The sequence below is a fragment of the Grammomys surdaster genome, unplaced genomic scaffold, assembly GCF_004785775.1.
Source record: "Grammomys surdaster isolate TR1022 unplaced genomic scaffold, NIH_TR_1.0 133, whole genome shotgun sequence".
Classification (NCBI taxonomy): Eukaryota; Metazoa; Chordata; class Mammalia; order Rodentia; family Muridae; genus Grammomys; species Grammomys surdaster.
The window spans coordinates 7,765,183-7,786,763 of NW_021604591.1; the positions used below are offsets into that span (position 1 = coordinate 7,765,183).

At 35.5% G+C, this 21,581-nt stretch overlaps 1 pseudogene; it reads left to right on the top strand.

The window, feature by feature from the left end:
• The first annotated feature begins 562 nt into the window (after positions 1–562).
• On the top strand, positions 563–20,686 carry LOC114616988 (annotated as a pseudogene).
• Positions 20,687–21,581: the final 895 nt, after the last annotated feature.

The window sequence follows — 21,581 nt, forward strand, 5'->3', positions numbered from 1 at the left end:
AGTAGACCCCCAGTGGCCACACCCTTAAAGCAAATTGTCTCTTTCTGTGCTGATAGCTCCTCAGTTGAGTATGGAACTCTGTGCCAACTTTCAGTCTTCCTGCTGTGCTGAGACTTCCCTCTGGCTTGAGCTTAGACACATTGTCATAGTTGCTGTGAGATCACATGTGCAATTGCCCTTTAGGATGCAGAAAACGCTGTTTGCTTGTAGCCACCTACTTCTTCTTAGTCCGGCAGGCCTTCTACCATCTCTAAATGAAACATCCGTAGCACATCTGCTTTGTCAATTGCTCAGAATCGATGCTACACTATTTTGAAACATTTAATAGAAATTAAATGCTTTAAAGGCCATGAAAATTAAAATCACAAACAACAGTGAACGATCAAAAGAGAGTCCATAAAGATACAGAACTCAATAGAATACATTATCAAGATCTTATAAACAGTAAACACATTAAGATGTGGGAAATGGCGAGCAGAGTGAAGAAGCAGGGAGGACAACATCAAGACGGACCAAACCTGCTGCATGCTCCTGTTCAGTGATGACATCCCCTGCTGCCGCCATGCCCAAAAGAAAGGCTGAACGGGATGCTAAAGTAGACAAAGCCTAGGTGAAGGACGAGCCACAGAGAAGATCTGCAAGGTTGTCTGCCAAACCTACTCTTTCAAAGCCAGAGCTCAAGCCTAAAAAAGCCCCTGAAAAGAAGGGAGAGAAAGTACCCAAGGGGAAGAAGGGGAAAGCTGATGCTGGCAAGGATGTGAATAAACCTGCAGAAAATGGAGATGCCGAAACAGACCAGACACAGAAAGCTGAAGGTGCGGGAGACGCCAAGAGACCCGTGTGCATTTTTGATAACTGCATACTTCTGGTGACTGCACAGTTTGAAATAGTATTTTTGCCAAGTTCTATAAAAATGCAGAATTTTGTGTTACTTTTATTTTTAAGCTATATTGTTGCACACAGAACACTTCATTGTTGGGGGGGGGGGCAGGAAGGATCATGTGTCACTAACAAAATATCTTCCAAGCTGGATTGAGGACAGAGCACCTCTTTCCTTGATAGTTTTGAAATGCTTCAGTTGACTTCAAAGAGAGACATCCTGGTCTTATCATAGGTGGTCACAAAGGGACAAAATGCCTGTGGTCTGGGAAAACTCTAAATCTATTTTTATTTCCTTTTCCTCCTGTACCATCAACATAGACTTATTCCCTCAAAACCAGAGACCTGGTTGAACCTGGCCCCCAAAATTGGTTTTTCAGTCTATTGGGCAATGTGGACTTTTCAGTGACTTCATTGAGTGGTCTCAGAAGAGCACTGGTTCCTTTTATGAAAGATTATAGATCTTCAGATTGATAATTCTGCCATGTTAATTTCCTGAAAGTCAGGTTTGCTTGTAAAAAATTGTCAAACAACATTCTTAATGTGAAATATCAACCCTTACTCTAAGCTACTGCCCTTTTTCAAAGCATTGAATGAAGATTTTATTGAGTTTTATAATGGCTTTTTAATTTTGGTAGTCTATACAAGAAGTCAATTTGGAAGTTCTTGTATATTGCTAATTGTCTGCTGATGTCCTGCCTGAAAAAACATGATTGTTTAAGAAAAGTATCTTTAACATAGCTGGTTACAGTGAGGCTTGGAAAAAAAAGATGTAGGAAATGTTTGTGTGACATATCTGGAACTAAACTTTAAATTCTTACATAGAAATAATTTTTTGTCATATTTTGCAGTAGTTACAGTTTATCATTTCTGTAACAAAATAAATGACAAAAGCAATATAAGAAAAGAAAGGCTTGTTGTGGCTCCTGGTTTAAAGGCATACAGTCCATTATGTTGGAGAGGCATGGTGGAGTGATGCTGGAGTAGCTGATTCCACAGTTAGGTAGTAGAGAGAGGTGAATACAGAGAGAAATCTCTTCCTCTGTTTTTCTTGGTTACTCAGCCTAGCCCTCAGTCTAAGTGATGGTGATGCTTTCATTGAGGATGTGTCTTTCTTTCTTACTTAAATCTTCCTAGAAATACTCAGAGGTTTGTCACCTAGATGACTGTAAATCTAATCAACAATAGAGATTACCCATCACATAGTCATAGTCAAACCGTACTAATAAACATAGCGCTACAATTAATGACATGAAAGATTGCATTAATACATATGAGCCTTCAAATGAAAATCAAGTATACTTAGAGTAATTATTCAAACAGCTGAAATTTCAAAACTTATCATATGCAGTAGAAGACTCAACAAACAACTGTGACATTAAAGGTTCAAGAAATGGCTCGGTGAATGAAGTGCTTACCACAATGCATGAGGAACTGAGACTGGATTTCAAAAGTCTACAGAGAAGCTCTCTATAAAAATATCTGTCTGTATCTCAACTCTCCTACAGAGAGATGGGAGGCAGAAATAGGAATTCTAAAGATGAGTTAGCCCATCATATCTAGAGATAACAAGATACCTTAAGGGCTTAAGAAAAACCTTGCCACCCAAACTTGTTCTCTGTGAACAATGACCTGTGTCATATATTCACCCTTACATGTATCAACACATACATAGTAACACAAACATTTTAAAACTAAAATCAAGTTTAAAAAGCTCATGGTATTTAAAAAAATAAAACCTAGATTTAGATAAATTAAGGTTCTCCAAATATCAAGGCACAGATACAGATAAAATTTCGCAGGTAAATAATCTAGTTAATGCATGAAAATTCAAAGACAAATTTAAAAAGAAAAAAAAGAAAGAAAGAAAACAGATTTGAGACAGCTAAGCAAAATGGAAGCCATTACCCAGGCAAAATAATTGGGTCACTGACATTTTCAGAGTAATTCCTGAGCCAGAGAAAACTGTACCAGAAAGTGCAAAGTGCTGATGGGAAGAGAATGTACGCAAGGATATTACACTAGCCAAGTTTAGGTTTTTGAGTTATTTTTGTTTGTTCATTTTGTTTTTGTTTTGTTTTATTTTTGCTTAAACTTTAAAAAGAGGCTTATTAAAAGAAGTGATGGAATAAAGCATTCATGTCAATAAAACATTCATTTACTAAATCAAGTAAAGGAGGGTGATGTAGAAAGATAGAGTCAAAGATGAATGACAGATGGCCTGTATGTAATGCTCCATTAAAGAATCTGTAGTTGTACTTAATGTTTTCAGAGAGAAGACATGGGATACTGATCTACTTTTCTCTCTGTTGCTGTGATGAAACACTCTGACCGAAATGAACTGAAACGTAAGAAACTGAAGGGCTTATTTCATCTTATAAAGCACAGTCTTTCATTGAGGATAGTCAGGGCAGGAACTCAAGAGGACTTTGTAACAGAAACCACAAAAACACTGCTTGCTAGCTGTTTCATAGGTTCAAACTTGGTGACACATTGTCTACCTGCTCAGGGCATCTCTTATAGAAAGTAAAAGTAGAAAAATCTGAAAAAAATAGTCCTTACATTTCGTGATGGAATTAGAGGTCATGTGCGAAGAGTCCTAGTGTGGTATATAAATGTAGAGAGTGGTTTTGATGCTCTTCTGATCAGGAATCTGTATGTGAACCCTGAAGGTCCTGTTCCCCAATTGGTTCTTGATAAATCAATTAAGACGCTAGCAGCCAATATCTGGGCAGGAAAGGGGGGACTTCCAGTTTTCCCTCAGGCAGGCTAACATTGGAGGGAGGAGTAAAATTTCGCCATGCTTAGAGGGAGAATGAGCCATCTCAGATGGCATGACCCTCAGGGATTCTCCTACTAGGCCTGAGGTAGCAGGTGGGAGATTAGAGATCAACTGAGCTGAGGGAAGATTTAGGATGCTGATCTGGGAGTGAAAAGAAGGGCAGCATGATACCCAAGGTAGGCTTAGAAAACCCTACTATTAAGCTAAACCATATCAAAAATAAGTGTGTGTGTGTGTGTGTGTGTGTGTGTGTGTGTGTGTGTTTTATTCATGGATCTGAGGGAACTTGGGCAATGTTGGTAGCAGGGACCTTCCAGACCTGCATGCAGCTTAAGGCAGGGTAGCAAAAACTACTGCTACATATAAAATTGTAAATTCTATAAGGAGATTCTGTGATTAAAATTCATAAAGCTTCTGGAACTTCTATTGCATCTGTACCTATAGCTGGAACTGGTGCAGTAAGCAGCATAAAATAGAATCCAATGAACGTTAAAAACTAATGGCTTGTTTTCACAGTGTGAAAGCTCAAAGTTATGTAGAGAGCCTATATTTCTAAGCACATACAGCTGCCACTTATACTCAGCATTTTGAGCACCAGAGAATTTTTATTTCCTTTACATTGACTACCATTCACTGGAAAGTAAAGCCTCTTTGATTAAGGCTGAGAGAAGCTGTCTTGATCTTACCCATTGTACTTTTTGTCTTGACTAAGAAGTGAGCAGCTTGGTAGAATAATAGTTCCCTAGGCAAAGGACAGTCACCCTCCAAGATCAAAGCCAGCTGATCAAAACACTGCTGCTCTCATGTTTTCTTCCCAGATTCCAAATCCCACAGCAAGGACATTACAGCAGCATCTGCTTATTCAGTAGTTCTTCATTATCTTTGTCACTTCCATTGCCACGGTGACAGCATCAACACTCAGGGGCAAGGGTCCAGTGAAATCTTCCCTAGAAGGGCCAGTTGTGAATAATCTACACCAGAGACATTATTTCTCAAACTGAGCCCCTTTACAGTATAGATGGACCAGAAGCTCAGAATTCAATATGGATAGATTTTCCCAACACACCTAATGCACAACATCCTACGCTCCAACGTTTTCACTCCAGAGACTAACAACTCAGTTACAGCCACAGACTTTTAGTGACTTGAAACTAAATTTTTTTATTTCCTTTTTAAGTCTAAAGGGCTTCTTTATAAAGGGCAGAGTTCTGATAGGGAAGAACATGGTTATTTAAAACTTTAAAACTTACAGGTCATTAGAACAAGGACACACTCCTAATATCCTTGATAACTTAGTAATTAATCTTCAAAATTTAGTTATGATATATTAAGACTATTCATATTTACCCTACACTGTATAAGCTTGCTGGGATTTTTTTCCTACTGGATGACTCTTTATTATTATTCACTCATTACCAACTTTGTTATTGATATTATAATTGAAGTTAAAACTGATTTTAAAAATCAAAATATCTGATTTGTTATATAAATATCTAACAATTCTGTATTTTTGTAACAGATGGGAAAATGTCTAGTGATTTCAATTTCTTCTATTAAATATGAGAGAAAATCCCTCTTCTGGTGTATCTGAAGACATCTACCAGTGTACTCAAGTGTAGATGACTGGATATCATGCTTAGCAGGTACTTACTGCCAGGTGATTTCTTTGAAAATAAAAAAAATTACAAATATCTACGTCTGCTTCTTATTACGTGTGAAAAGAACTTACATCAACTACAACTCCAGGCTGAAGAGACAGCTCAGTGGTCAACCACGCTGGCCACTCTTCTGGAGAAGCTGAGTTCAGTTACCAGCACTCACAGAAGACAGCTAAATTACAATCCCTTATAACTTCAGTTACAGAAAATCCAATACAATTTCTGGCCTTTGCAGGACTAAATACACACACACACACACACACATACACACACACACACTTAAAAATATTTTTTTAATTAAGAAAAACTGTTCAAAGTTAGTCATACATATGCTGGCATTGATATTTAGTATATATCTAATACATGCCTTTCTAAATTGATAAACTGTATTTGCTTTACCAAAATCATATTCCCCTCTTAATTAAAAAACACATGGCCACAGAATAACTACTTTATATTTTCTTGATAATTTCCAAATATTTTGGTTTTGTTCTTATTTTAATTTTTAATTTTTTCTAAATTCTATGTTGATGGACTAAGCTACAGTCTCACATAATTATGTGCAAGATTTGTGCCAAATTATAGCACCTGGAGTTTTATTGATTGCCTATAGTCACAATTGGCTCAATCAAAGGGAGGCAGAGGGTGAAAAATGACAAAAGGAACTGTAAACAATCAAACAGCCAGGAGCCATCATTAGCCCATCTTCCTGTTGACTGAAGATCTTACTTTAGTTAACGAGGATGTAGATTAATGATATACAAACAGCTCGTCCTTTGTCATTTTTCCAGCTAGGCATAGAGGGGAAAAGGAGCCAACCTAATTATGCAAACTGATGGAAACACAGAAGGACTTGGCCAATTATTCTAAGGAACTTTAAAACATCTCAGATGTCTTCAGCTCTGATAAAATGGAAGCTGGAACAAAATAGCGCATCACAAAAGCACAGTAAGCAGCCCTAGTTTTAATGAGGATTTAAAACATCTAGTAGCGCTGATAAATCCAGCATATAAGACGCAGAACAGAAAACAAGTTTGCTTTGGAGACTAAGTAGTCTGATATGAGTTTTCCAGGCACTTCAAGGTCCTTAGATCTGTTGTCCCTGTATTTATTTACAGTAATGAATTCTCTAAACAGTCCTGTTGTAAGCTCACCTGCCCCCGTAAATGCCAATCAACTGCTTATAGTCTTACTGCTGAAAGATTCCCTCCTTCTCATATACTTTCCTTGCTTTTCTTCTTTCTACTAATTTCAATTTTTCTGTTTCACCAATGCATACAAAGGCTCTTACCCCTAACCAGTCATAATCCTTTTTACCTCCTTCCTTCCCATAACTTTCTCTTAGACATTCATGTCAATGCCTCTGATTTTAGTGATGTGTTTGCATATGGGTGTCTGTATGTCCATGGTAAAGTCTTTTCTTTCATATGCATAGAAATTATGTCTATGAAATATTATGAAAGGGTATTCCTTTAAACCCTATATTTCTGGGTGAGAATATAACTCAGTGATAGAATACTTGTTTAGCTTGTACAATATGGGTTTGTTCCTCATCACCAAAATGGGGGGAAAAAGACAAAAAAAAACAAAAACAGAATAGTCTGGTCATTTTGAAGATATTCTTATCTTTTTTATTTAAGCTTATTCAAATCTCTCTTTTACACAGGTTTGTGTGTGTGTGTGTGTACGTGTGCTCACACACTCACATGTGTGTTTGTGTGTATGTGTGTTAAGTGAGTGACTAACCATACTTATGAAGACCAGAATAGAGCATCAGATCTCCTGTTGCTGGCATTATAGGTAGTTGCAACTGCAACTTGATTCTTGGAAAAGCAGCAATAACCAAGTTTAGCCACTGGTCCATCTCTGCAGCCCCTGAAACTCTCTCCTTATGATCATCTATTCATTCTTCTTCTGATGTTTTTCAGAAACTATTTTAATCATCTCTCTGTACATTTATCTTCCTTATGAGAGCTTATCTATTTCTTTGTTGATATAAGTTTTGAATCATTATATACATTTCAACATACATGCACTGCTAAATAAGTAAATATGCACTACAAAATGAAGGAAGGAAGGAACAAATGAACTAAGGAAAGAAGGAACAGAGATTAATCTCCAGTTCTTCCTAGTTTGAACGTTAGTCCAACACCATTGCTCAGTGTAACATGATAGAATAGACACTGTGTCACATAAGAAATTAATACTTAGCAATACATCTTGTTTTCTCCATTTGTCACTCTTAAATAGAATAGGGACCTATAACCCAAGAACACATGAAAAGCTAACAAAAAGAAATAATACTCCATATACTATGAGGTGGATTTATCCTGATCTGTGATCTAGAAAACTCCAAAATAATTACCATGCTTCTTCTACGAGTTACCTTAAAAAAATCATAAGAACATTTGTATGGATCATGAGTTACTAAGAAATGTAGACTAACCCAAGCATAAATGAGAAAGGTTTAATATCTCTAACCTTTCTTTAAGAGAAAGGTTAATATCTCTAAGAGCTCCTAGATGGTTCTGTTAGTAAAGTGTTTGCCATACAAGCATGAAGACCTCAATTTAGATCTCTAGTACTCACAAAAAGCCAGAAGTCATACTGTATACTTTTGTACCTGTACAGGGTATAGAGGAAACAGAAAAATCTCTAAATCCTTGCAGGTTAGTCATTCTTGGTGTTCTCTGTTGTGAACAAGAGACCTCATCTTAAACAAGGTATAGGTGAAGAAAAGAAAAGAAAATTCTCCTTACACCTGTATCTACGTTCCATTGTGTTATTACTTTATATTATCACAGACTATTTAAGAGAATAAAGAAATTAATGTTGGAACCACCTTAATATTTTTCATTCTGTTTTGTCTGAAAACATATTTCAATACTATGATTTTAATCATTAGTTTTCATTTGTAAGGTTTTAAATGTCTTGTGAGGCAAATTCAATTAATTACTATTTTTTTTTAAATTTGGCTTGTTCTATATAGCTTCTGTATTCTTCAAAAACAAATTTACAATTATTCAGTATTGAAAGAGTTTAATATTTCTAGTTAAATATTGTTTTTATTTACTCATTTATTTAAAGCTTGGTACAACATTCCCTTCTTTCCTTTGGTAGTTTTAAAGAATATGTGTTTCGTTATTTGTTTGATGGAGTATAGATTGTTTTATATATTTTTTAAACATTTTCATACATTTGGATAATGTACTTTGATCATATTCACTTCCCATTACCCTCTTTTCCTTTTTTTCCAGTTCCCTTGGATTTCCTTTCTATTACCAACTATATAAATTTTACATAATTATGAGTAATTTCCCATGAGAAAGTATACTAAGAAAATGAAGAGAAAATGTTCATTAGGAGAAAGGGTAAGAAACTACTTTTTCTATAGAAAAAAAGTTACAGTTGCTGATATTACTGAAGTGTAAATACAGTTGTTATTCCCTGTGGACCACTGAGGAAGACACCCTGCCATTGAGCCTCTCTTCAGCATTTATATCACTGCTTTACATCTAGATTCTCAGTTCCAGTGTCTCCTTTCTGGCTCTGCAAGACCAGACAAGAGAAGTGACTTCTCTGAGGCTAATGCAGCAATCAATTATCAACAAGGAAACCTAAGATGGAAAAACAAAAGAAAAAAATGGCTTTCCAAAGAAGCAGCTTATGTTCTGCTCTACTCAGAGTAATCACAGGGTCATAGTTCAATATTTGTTTCATGTTGAAAAGACTTGACATCTGTTTTGAGAGTTTTAAAACAATCGACATATAATAGCTAATGCAGAAGCTGATAAATAGTTGTGGGTGCTCAGCTGTAGGCGGGTTTTCTAGACAACCTTCTCCTAGGCAAGTTTCTAGGACCATGGGAGGTAAGACAGAAAAACAGCCAGAGGATGGGAGGAAAGTCATGAAATGGTGACTTCTACACATGATATGGCTGATAAACCAATATACACTTTTCTTTGGAGATAGAGCTGACAATAGATAACCTTGAATAGCGTCACAGTCATGATTGGATGGATACTACTTGACAGAAGTAGTGAACTAAAGATAAAATAATATTAATGAAAAATTAAATCTTACAGGGAGTTATAGGGAGATAAGAGAAAGTGGATAAAATCAAAATCATTATGTACAAATATGAATATTTCAAAGAATAAATAATTTAATTTTAAATCTCTCCTGTAGTAGATAGTCCATTCTCTTACCATATCTTTGACCTTATGCTTGGTTAGGGTTTGATCAATACTGAGGAAATGAGATTAGTGGTTCATAAAGAAACACATTTTGCTCTGTAATATAAATAAGACAAGCATGAGCAGTTACATGGCTTAGAAGTGTGTGTTTTTTTTCCACATGGGTTAAAAATATACTCTTCTATTTACTAGTAGTAAATGTAACGTGAGCCTATAAAATAAACTGTATCCTTTCTATGAGGATCTATTGATTAAGTAGCAATTTTAATGTGTAAGGGGATATGAGTAAGAATTAGTAAGAGAGGGAGTTGCCACTGGGCCATAGTTATGCAAATGTATTTCTATTAAATAATCTTGTTAAGGTCATTTCATTAAGAACCTGACTATTGTTAATTCTAAATACACATTACATTTTAATCAAACTACCTGCTCCCCACTTCTTACTAAGAAATTTATATTCTGACTGCATTTTGAGGGCAGTTAGGACCCAGCTAAGCTCTCAAATGTAATAAGCATTAGGAAATTGTCCTGAATAATTCATGTTAATTATGCCCAACCAAACACTGGAGGTTGGATAATGTATTTCTCACTAAAATGTGTTTGCCTTGGAAAGATTTCTGAATTGGTTACAATTTCCCTTGTTTATCATAAGACCATTGGACCTTGGGGATGATCAGAAACACAAGTCATATCTGGATTCTAAGCACTGTCAGCTTTCCATCAGCATTCTCAACAGAAGCAGCAATAGCAGAGTCAATGATTCATTGTTCTCTGTTTCATAAATAATCACAACGGAACTCCTATCTCAAACCCAACAACAACCATTGACTTGTAGTCTACTTAAGGTTATACAAGAGAGAATGTTCAAAGGTTGCATCTGAATTATCACGTAGCTTCTGTCTGATACAAAACTCCAACAGGACTAACAATACAACAATTTACATTCTTTGCTCTTCTGCAGTTCTTTCACAAATTTATTTGACCATCCTTTGGTCAGGAAGAACACAACAGGTAGGGGCTATCAGACACAGACGTGCATCTCCCCGTACATTGTTTTTAACTTTACAGACTGGCTCCCTTTGTAACTCAGGCTAGACTTGAACTCCTGTTAATTCTCCTGCTTTTGCCTCCCTAATGATGTGATTAAAGTTGTGAGTCGCCACCTCCAGTTTGCTATGTACTTCAGATTATCTCCTGTGATTTGCCTTTTGTGATTGTTTCTCTAGGGTACAACAGAAAATAAACATTCCTGTTAGCCACGATCCTCACTTGATACTTCACTATTATTGACTTATAAATTTCTTACACTCAACCCAGAATTTCAACTGAGTCTTTATCATAATGATCTTTTCACAGATACTCTCCTTGAACACACATACTTGAAAATATCAAATATTAATTTTCACAAGATATTTATTTGCTAGTTTTTAATTACATGTATGTGCCTGTCTCTGTGTGTGAACATGCACATGAATTTACATGTCTGATGAGGCCAAAGGCATCAGAACCTCCAGAGCTTGAGATATAGGAATTTATGGCTTGGGTCACACAAGGTGTGTGCTGGGACATTTACTTGGGTTCTCTGTGAGAGCAGAAAACATTCATAAATGGAGAGGAATCTTTCCATGACCAGAATGTTTGTATTAGCTCTACAATCATTTATGCAGAGTCTTTCATGGAGACATGGGGATATTATTGTGTCTACATGTCTTTTTCTGTTATCTATATTTATTTTTACTTTTTTTCCTGTCTTTCTTTCATTCTCTCTTACTTGCTTTTTCTTTTGTTCTCAAAATAGATTTTTTTAATTGCTTCTGACAACCATCTTTCCAAGGACATACACGGTTCAAAGCTAACTTCAACCACATAAAACAAACACACACTTGATGATCAATCTTGTAAAAGTATACAACATTACTTGGTTAGTACATACAAAGCAGAGTTAAACTACTAAATTTTCCTGTCTGAAATATGTGAGAATTCTTTACTATTGGACGACACTCACTCCACTAACAGTACAAAGAATTTGTCTCTCTATGCTTCTTTCCTAGAGGGTAATCATATGTTTTTAGCCCAGTCTGAATCTGAAGTTGTTTGTCAGGATTTGCAAGTTTGTAGTTCTCTGATTACGAAGGAGAGATTTTCAAATTTATTTTAGCCCATCTTGCATTCTTCTGAAGACAAATTACTTACACTGTTTGAGATTCAATACTTTCAGATGTGTTGCACTCACTAGTAATTTCATCAATCCTCTTTCTGATTTACACCCAGGCTGTGGACAGCTTGATTAATTTACTTGGAAGTCTTAACAAACGTGGAGAGTCTTTCCTGGCTCACATCTCTGGTAATATGGAGTTGTGGAGGGCAAATGAATCATAGACTTCACATGAGTCCCCCTGTCTTTAACCACACATTTGTTGCCATTTCCAGTGATATCTGGTTCTTTCAAATGAGGATATTTTCAAATCTAATCTCTCCTATGGAAAGTGTGTTGCTCAACAGCTTTTTCCACTTCAAGCTTGGCATTCAGTTTTCTCTGATTACCATGTCACAGCCGTTGTGTGTGTGTGTGTGTGTGTGTGTGTGTGTGTGTATGTATATTAAATGTTGCTTTTAGTTTATCTTCTCTCTTCTTTTCTTTGAAAACGTATGCCTTCTAAAGTTCTGCTTGCATCTCATAAGTGCAAGAGTTAAGAGTATATGTGCTCGAAAGCATCTTCATTGAGAATTCTAATCCTATTTTAACAGTTTTAATAAATATGTGTCACCTGCTAGAAATTTCTTACCAGCTTACCATCTGTTGTTAGGTTTACTTGTACCATGATGCTGTTCAGAAACTAGCTCCATAGCAAATCTTTCTTTAAAAAAAAAATGCCAAAAAAACCCATAAGCCAATCCTTACCAACACCAAGTTTAGACATATCTCTATACACATTTTGCTATGTATTAAGCACATTTTAAAGAATTAAAATGGGTGTAAATAATAAGGTGAAGAGACATTTTTAGGTAACTTTGAAATAAGTAAAATGCACACAGACAGCTAGATATAAAAGGGAGTACTAAACAAACTGAGAGATATTGAAGCCATGCACCCTTTCCTATATCAATCAAGGAAATGGCTTAATTGGAAACCTATTTTCTCAAGTACAAATAGGTTTAAACATATTTTTGCCCATAAAATATAATATTTGTACTAAAGATATGTGTTAGTGGATAAGAACATGTATTTCTCTTACAGAAGATCTGAATTTAGTTCCCAAGACCTATGTTGGCTAGCTCGCAATATTCTAATTCCAGTTCCAGGTATAAGGTGCCTTCTTCAGGCCTCCAGAGGTTTGTATACTATACATATGCACACACACACACACACACACACACACACAAACACACACACACATACACACACAAACACTTAAAAATAAAGTAAATCTTAAAGAAACATAAAATTCATGGATGTAAAAATGCTACACAATGAAAACCATCTATAGATGCTCCCTAATTCCTGAACATGAATGTCGTTCATGCTACTTTTCCTTTGGCAGTACTAATGTGCCTGAAAAAAAAAAACATCTGTTTTCATTTTATAAAAAGTTCTCAAACTCAAAATATAATAATCTCTTAGGTATAATTTCAGTAATCAAAATAAGACATGTGTCCTGGGCCAAATCATATCCAAGTTCACATCTTGTACCCGTTCACTCATGCCGAGGACTTGGATCTCATTAGGTGCTATTCTAGATAATTGAATCATAAGAAGCCAAGACAAAAGAGGGTAAGGGAATGAACCGAGCCCAGTAACTCATGTCTACTTCCCTAAGTCATAGCATTTCCATATTTTTGTCAATCTATCAGAATTTGACTAGTTGAAATGATGCCCTCACAGGGAACGTTCACTAATCCATTTTCTATTTTGCCCTACAGAATCTCAATCACTTCCTAGAACCTGGTTATGACCCTATCCTTGAGACAGCCTAACATAAAAGCCAATTGCCACCACTGTAGGCAGGTATCTGCATGTAACTATTCCTAAATTTATAGTTCTGCTGAAACACTTGTCATTTTGATGTAGTTGGAATTTCTGTCACTACAGCAGATTGATACCATGAGAAATCATAACCCAATGAGTACAGGAGTATCAATTAAAATGTCAAATCTTTATTTCCAATCGCAAAGTTACTATTGCACGTTCTATCTGAAATCTGCTTAGGGTAAATCTGCTTTCTTCTATTCTTGTCTCCCAGGTTAACTGTTTGCTTGTATTATGATGGGTATTCAGGTCACTAAGACAAATGTGAAATCTCAGTGGTGTCATTTATAGCTACGTGTTTAAAGATACTTCTCATTAACCGAGACTTCCAAGAAAGAAAATTGAGAAATAGCTTTTATATTTTTAAAAGAAATTCCAATGTTTGAGACAAGGTAAAGGCTAAGGAGACCTGTATATTACTGAAATTCAGACATGGTGAATGTAATGCCTAGAGTTTTAAGGTATGCTAGGGCTTTTCTTTTTGAAGCTTCACTGTCAGGCTCTATGTCTGAAACAAAAAGTGGCTAATTTGATAACACTCTGTGACCTGCTAATGCAGATACTGCAGACCCTTTTCTAGTGGTAGGTCTATTAGAAGGGTGACATCTTTGCAAACCTTTTTGCCTTTTCACTTACATATAGGACTAAACCATGCTGATAAAATTTTAATTAGGATTTTTGTCCCTGGGTAGATGAGAAAATTCCTAAGAGTAGCACATCTAAGTGTCCTATTGGAGCTAGATACACTCTTAGAAGATTACATATTGCACGGTAGCTATCTTCTGAATAACACAAGCACCTCTGATGGCCATGGCTACTAGTCAGAGAAGGTCAAGGTAGCAGTTGGCCACAGGGCTTATTTTTACTGGCTCTTCTCAAGAGCTGATAAACAGATGAGAGTAATCAAGGCAGAAGAAAGAAGATCTAAAGAGTTTGACTTATGGAACCATTTATGACAGATTACAACATCAAGGTCCTTCAGTCATGTGCTATCATTAGTTGTATAAAAATTGGTGACATGGATCTAAGCAGGTGATTGCCAGTACCAAGATAGTGATCTCAAAAGGACAGCAAGTTTGCCAGAAGGAAAGGAATAACATCCTGCCAAGGACCCAGGCTTCACCCATTTATTGTAACAGAGCAGAATAATTTTGCAAGTTACTGGCTCTGATGCTCTCCTTCTTTTCACTCTTAAACAGAAACTAACTAACTAACTAACTAACTAAATAAATAAATAAATAAATAAATAAATATTTTCTTAGCATTGTATTAATGAATCTATATGCTTAGTCAAACAAAGCAATAAAGTTGCATTAAGCACAATTCATTAAACATTAAACTGGACACTGCAAATAAGACTAAGATAAATAATTTGCTCTGGAGTAGCACCATTTGAGGGGTTGTTTTATGCAACATTCAAAACAATAGTATATGAAGATAATTAAAATATTAGAAAAATTGAATTTGTAAGTATTAAACAGTAATATTCGGAGAATCATCAAAGGGATAATCTGAAAATAAAAAATGAGAAAAAAATGTTTAGTGTGGAGGAAATGTACAAACCCAGCTAAGGCATTGCTTACTTTTGAATAAAGTTTGACACTTTCACATTAAGCTATGTTAATAGTTTATGAAGTTAATAACAATAGCAACATGTATCAGTGTATTCTGTTATATTCTATTTATCTTTTCATTATTCTGCATTCCATTTTATTCTTCTTTATTTGTTAGAAATTTCTTTATCACAAAATCCAGTTAATGATTCAGTGAGTTAAAAATCTCCACTACATTTGCCTTTATTCTACACACATTCATTAGGTAAAATACATCCCTCCTGCCACAAGGTCATTCAGACAAGTCCAAGGAAGGTACTAAAAGATAATAAGAGACAGTAACCAGAGGTAAGTGGCACCTGCTATCCCTGGAGTCCCATTATCTAGGTCTGACCTGCTTTCCTGGTCTGGAGGTACATCTCAGAACCACAAGAGCATCCTGCCCACCCCAGTGGAAACTTCAGAGGCCCCAAAACTAACCATGTTGGAACCCTGTACAACCATCCATCCTAGTTGGACCCTCAAGCAACCACAACTGGGTCTGACTGGTACATCACCTGCAGAGTAAGGTCTACTTGTGGCACAGCCTATAGAGTGGTGTCTGCCTGTAACACAGAAAACAGAACAGAGTACTAGGATCTCCATTGTCTGGTCCATGGATAACCACATCTTCTGGAGAAGTCCTGCTGCCATCAGAATTATCCAGCAAACACCGTGGAAAAACAGATGTCTAAAATCAGCATATGAACACAATGAAGAAGGCCAAGGGCAATAAGGTACTACCAAAGCTGAGCTATCCTGCTAAAACCAACCCTGGATTTCCTAATGAAACAGAACCACAAGAAGAAGATCACAAATCCAATCTTATACAGATGATAAAGTACTTCAAAGAGGACATGAATAAATCCCTTAAGGAAAATACATGCAGACAGGTAGAGGCATTAAACAAGGAAACAATTAAATACAAAGAAATATAGAAAAATACAATCAAATGGGGGAAAGATATGAGTAAACTGTCCAAGACCTGAAAAGGAAAATGGAAACAATAAACAAAACACAAACTGAGGCAATCCTAGAGATGAAAAACCTAGTAAAGAAAACAGAAACTACAAACATAAGCATCACCAACAGTAAAAAAAAAAAATGGAACAGAGAATCTCAGGTGTAGAAAACATAATAGATAAAATCAATATACCAGTCAAAAAGAATGGAAAATCTAAAAAGCCTATGACACAAAACATCCAGGAAATTTGGGATACTTTGAAAAGACAAAACATAAGAATAATACAAATAGATGAGGAAGAAGAAAGAGGAAAAGGAGCAGGAAGAGGAGGAGGAGGAGGGGGGAGAAGTAGGAAGAGGAAGAAGAAGGAGGAGGAGGAGGAAGAAGAGGAAGAAGAAGAAGGGGGAGGAGGAGGAGGAGGAGGAGGAGGAGGAGGAGGAGGAGGAGGAGGAGGTTCGCAGCTCAAAGGCCCAGAAAACATCAACAAAACCATGGAACAATATTTCCCTAACCTAAAGAAAGAAATGTTTATGAAAATTCAAGAAGCTTACAGAACACCAAACAGATCAGACCAGAAAAAATTTCTTCCATCACATAATAATCAAAATACTAAATATACAGAACAAACAAAGAATTTTAAAAGCTGCAAGGGAAAAAGGCCAAGTGACATACAAAGGAGATCTATCAAAATTACACCCAATTTCTCATATGAGACTTTTAAAGCTAGAAGGGCCTGAAAAGAGGTCTTTCAGACCCTAAGAGGCCACAGATGTCAGCTCACATTACTATACTCAGTAAAACTTTTACTTACCATAGATGGAGAAACCAATATATTCCATGACAAAATCAAATTCAAGCATTACTTTTTCACTAACCCAATCCTATAGAGGATACAAGAAGGAAAACTCCAACCCAAATGAGGCTACTATACTTAAGAAAACTGAAATCTATACTTAAGAAAAATTAAATAATTTCACACCATTATAACCAATAGAAAAGTAACACACACACACACACACACACACACACAAAACCTCCAACAACATAAAAAAAAAAAACAGGAGGTAACAATCATTGGTCTTTGATATCTCTAAACATCAATGGACTCAGTTTCTCAGTTAAAAGACATGGGTGCAAAACAGAACCCATTTTTCTGTTGTATACAGAAACACATAAAAGAGACACATCTCAGCAACAATTATCTTAGTATAAAGACAAGAAAAAGGTTTTTCAAGGAACAAGCTGGAGTAGTCATTCAAATAAAATAGACCTCTAACCGAAAGTAATCAAAAGAGACAAGGAAGGACACGTCATACTCATCAAAGGAAAAATCCACCTAAAAGACATTTCTTTCCTCTCTCTCTCTCTCTCTCTCTCTCTCTCTCTCTCTCTCTCTCTCTCATTGGATATTTTCTTTATTTACATTTCAAATGTTATCCCCTTTCCACATCTACTCTCCAAAATTCCCTACCCCATCCCTCTCCCTCTGCCTCTATGAAGGTAGTTCCTTACTCATCCACCCATCCCCACCTTTCCACCCTGGCATTTCTCAAAACTGGGACATTGAATCCCCTCAGGCCCAAGGCCTGCTGTATTTTGAATATTTATACCCCAAATGTAAGGACATCCACATACATGAAAGAAACATTGCTAAAAATTAAATCACATAATAAATCCCACAAATTAATAATAGGAGAACTTAACAATTTGCTTTCAACAGTGGAATTATGATGAAAACAGAAAATAAGCAGAGAAATAAGAGAACTAACAGAGGTTGTTAGTTTTAACAGAGGTTTTTAGAGGTTGGTTGTTTCAAATAGACTTAACAAATATTTATACTACATTTTACCAAACACAAAGAATATTCCTTCTTTTCAGCACTTCATATGACCGTAATCAGTCACAAAGTAAACCTTAACAGATAGATGAAGATTGAAATAACCTCATTTTTCTTATCAGATTACTATAGATTAAAGCTGGACTTCAACAACAGGAACAACAGAAAGCCTTCATAGTAATGGAAACTAAACAGCTCTCTTCACAATAATCACTGGGTCATGGAAGAATTAAAGAAAGAAATTAAAGACTTTCTAGAATTCAATGAAAATGTGGGTAATACATACCCAAAGTTATGGGACACTGTGAAATCAGTGTTAACAGGGAATTTCATAGCACTAAGTGTTTTTATAAAGAAATTGGAGACTTCTTATACTAACAATTTAAAAGTGCATCTGAAGGCTCTAGAAAAAAAAGAAGAAGCAAACATATGCAGGAAGAGTAGACAGCAGAAAATAATCAATCTCAGGGCTGGAATCAATCAACTAAAAAGAAAGAGAACAACATAAAGAACCAAGAGTTGATTAGCCAAATTAATTAAATGGCCCAGAGATGGTACCCAAATCGACAAAATCAGAAATGAAAATTGAAACATAACAATAAAAACTGAAGAAATTAAAAAAAATCACTAGGTCTTACTTCAAAAGCCTGTACACCACAAAATTGGGAAATCTAAATCACATGGATGATTTTGTAGACAGATACAAATTACCATAGTAAAATCAAGATCAGATAAACCAGTTGGATAGTCCTATAATCACTAAAAATATCCCAGTGAAAAGGTTCTAAGCCAGATGGTTTTAGTGCAGAATTCTACCAAACTTTAAAGAGCTAATGTGAATACTACTCAAACTATTTCACAAAATGGAAACAGAAGGTAAAATGCCAAACTCATTCCATGAGGCCATGGTCTTTCTGGCATCTAAACTACATAAAGACTCAACAAGAAAAAGAGAATTTCAAACCAATTTTCTTTTGAAGATTGATGCAAAAAATACTCAATAAAATGCATGCAAACCAAATTTAAAAAAAACACATAAACGACATCATCTACCATGATCAAGTAGGCTTCATCCCAGGGATGCAGGGATGTTCTAAAATATGAAAATCCATCAATGTAATAAACAAATTGAAAGAAAAAAACATATTGTCCTTTTACTAGATGGCAAAAAATTATTTGACAAAATCTAACATTCCATAAAGTTTAAAAAAAAAAACATCTTGGGGAGATCAGTGATACATGGGAGAGACTTGATCACAATAAAGGCAGCATACAGCAAGCAAAGAGCCAACATAAAATTAAGTGGAGAGAAACTTAAAGCATTTCCACTAAAAGTAGAGGGCCATTGTTGTGCCATTTCAGAATTCCTGGCATATAATATCCTAAATAAAAATATTTTTCCAAATTCGGAGTTAGTTTTACTGAGAAAAATAATTGAACTAACCTGAAAATCTCTTTAAGTTATAGACCATATTCAGGCTCAGATGGTTATGAGCATGCTGAAATCAGTGTTCATTAATTTACCATTATCTAAATAATATTTCTCAAGTTCCAATGTCGTGTCAAAATCAGTCACTACAGAAACTCTCATCTCTTTCACTTTGCATGTCCTCAAATGACAATGATGATGACAAGATGATAACAATGATGACAATGTGCATGTCTGTGTGTGATCACATGTGTACATGCATCACATAGAGCATTTATATGTATGTGGAAACCAGAAGTCAACCTCAGATATGTTTCCTCATGATCTGTTCATATTTGTTGTTGTTGTTCTTTGACAGTTTCTATTATTGACCAGATATGTACTGATTAAGCTGTATTGGCTGACCAGTAAGCTCCAAGGACCTGCCTGTGTCTGCTATCCTGTTTGTAGGTTAAACGTGTGCCACCACACCCAGATTTGATTTGAATCAGTGCTGAGACTCCAACTCAGCTTCTCAGCTTCTCACAGCAACACCAGATTTTACAGTCTGAATGTCAACCTAGTACTCTAAAAGTATTGTTCTAAATATGACACAGATCTCCTCTCAGTACTTGCAAAGGCTTCAATTTTATATTTGTGTATATAATTTTAGTATTAGTCCTATTTCAACACTCAACATTTGATTTAAGGGTGGAGAGCTTATATCTACTTATCTCAAGTATCAGAAATACATTGTTTACTGCCACTATTGCAGGCCCAGATATATATTAGATGATTTATAAATATTTCCTGAGTGGGTTATTTTGAATATTATTATTATTATTATTATTATTATTATTATCATTACTACTACTACTACTTAATACTAGGGATCAAGCTCAGAGCTTTGCATCTGTTAGTATATCTCTACTGGTAAGCTGTTGAACAGCACATAAAATGAGCAAAAGTAATAATTTTAAGGATACTGAATTATACCAGCTAGTTGAAATTACAAAGTATTTTCCCCCCGGCAAAATTTCAGAGCCTTAGTTGGCCTATTAATCTTAGAGTGCTCAATGAGAGGCTTTAGTTGCCATTGAGCAGGAAACAAAAATCCCTGGCAAGTGATGTTGTCAGCAGTTATCCAAGGGAATTATGTGTTTACTGATTCTAGGAGAGAATGTTGGGGAAAAAAGGAGTTTGCTTAGAATAGGCAGGTATACAACTGCTGTAGTGTAGCAAAAATTACCCCAAATTTTATGCATGTGAGTGGTCACTTTAATTTAACAGATTTATTCTGTCAATCTTTTTAGGAAGAAAAGCATAACAAGATAGGAGAATAAAGCAAAGTTCATGATTATCCTATTCCTCTTTCTCTCTTTGAGGATAACAAACTCTTCCAGATAGTCAGGAATAAAATTTCTATTCATCAAATATGTCTTCTTTCCAGGAAACCTTTCATGGGAGTCTCCCCAAGGGATTAACTCTTTCCAGACAAAGAATGAGAAAAGTTCGGCAGTCTAAAGATTGAGAAAATAGTATAGCACTTCTTTTCTAAAAGTTCGGTTACTTTATACTTACAAATAAATGGGCAAAGAAAGAGAGAATAAGAATATTTTTATGCAGCTAGAAATAAATCCATGAGGTTTGCTCGAGAATTACAGTGTCTTTGTATTCTTGGCTAGCTCTATAACATGATAAGAACAGAGTTTGTGGAGGGAAATCAGACAAGAAGTTAACTACAACATTCACCATGACTCTAAATTGAAAAAGGAACAAACAGAAATTAGACATTTTCACAACAGCAAATATATTCCATGGAAATATAAGGGCATTCTATTTGGAGATGTGTTACAAGTTTCAAGCCCTGCTAGTTGAGATTTGTTTAGTGGAAATTGGTGTCCTCATGCATACATATCAAATTAAAAATGAGAAGTGAGTATTTGAAAGGTTATTCAAATAGAAATGTATTTACAAATAATAAATCCTCAAGAAAATCTGGTAAGTAAGATTTCATTTACTAAAGAAAACATTGAGTGAAACTTCCATGTAAACACTAGCACAAAAATCTCAATATTCAGCTGAAACTTATGAACAACCCCTCCATATATACACCATTATATACACACATTTCTTTTAAAGTTTCAAAACAAGAAAGTAGAAATAACTGAGAATTATCTTGTAAAATCTCAAAAGATCTCCATCAACTTCAAGGTCATCAGGTCAGGTGAAATATGT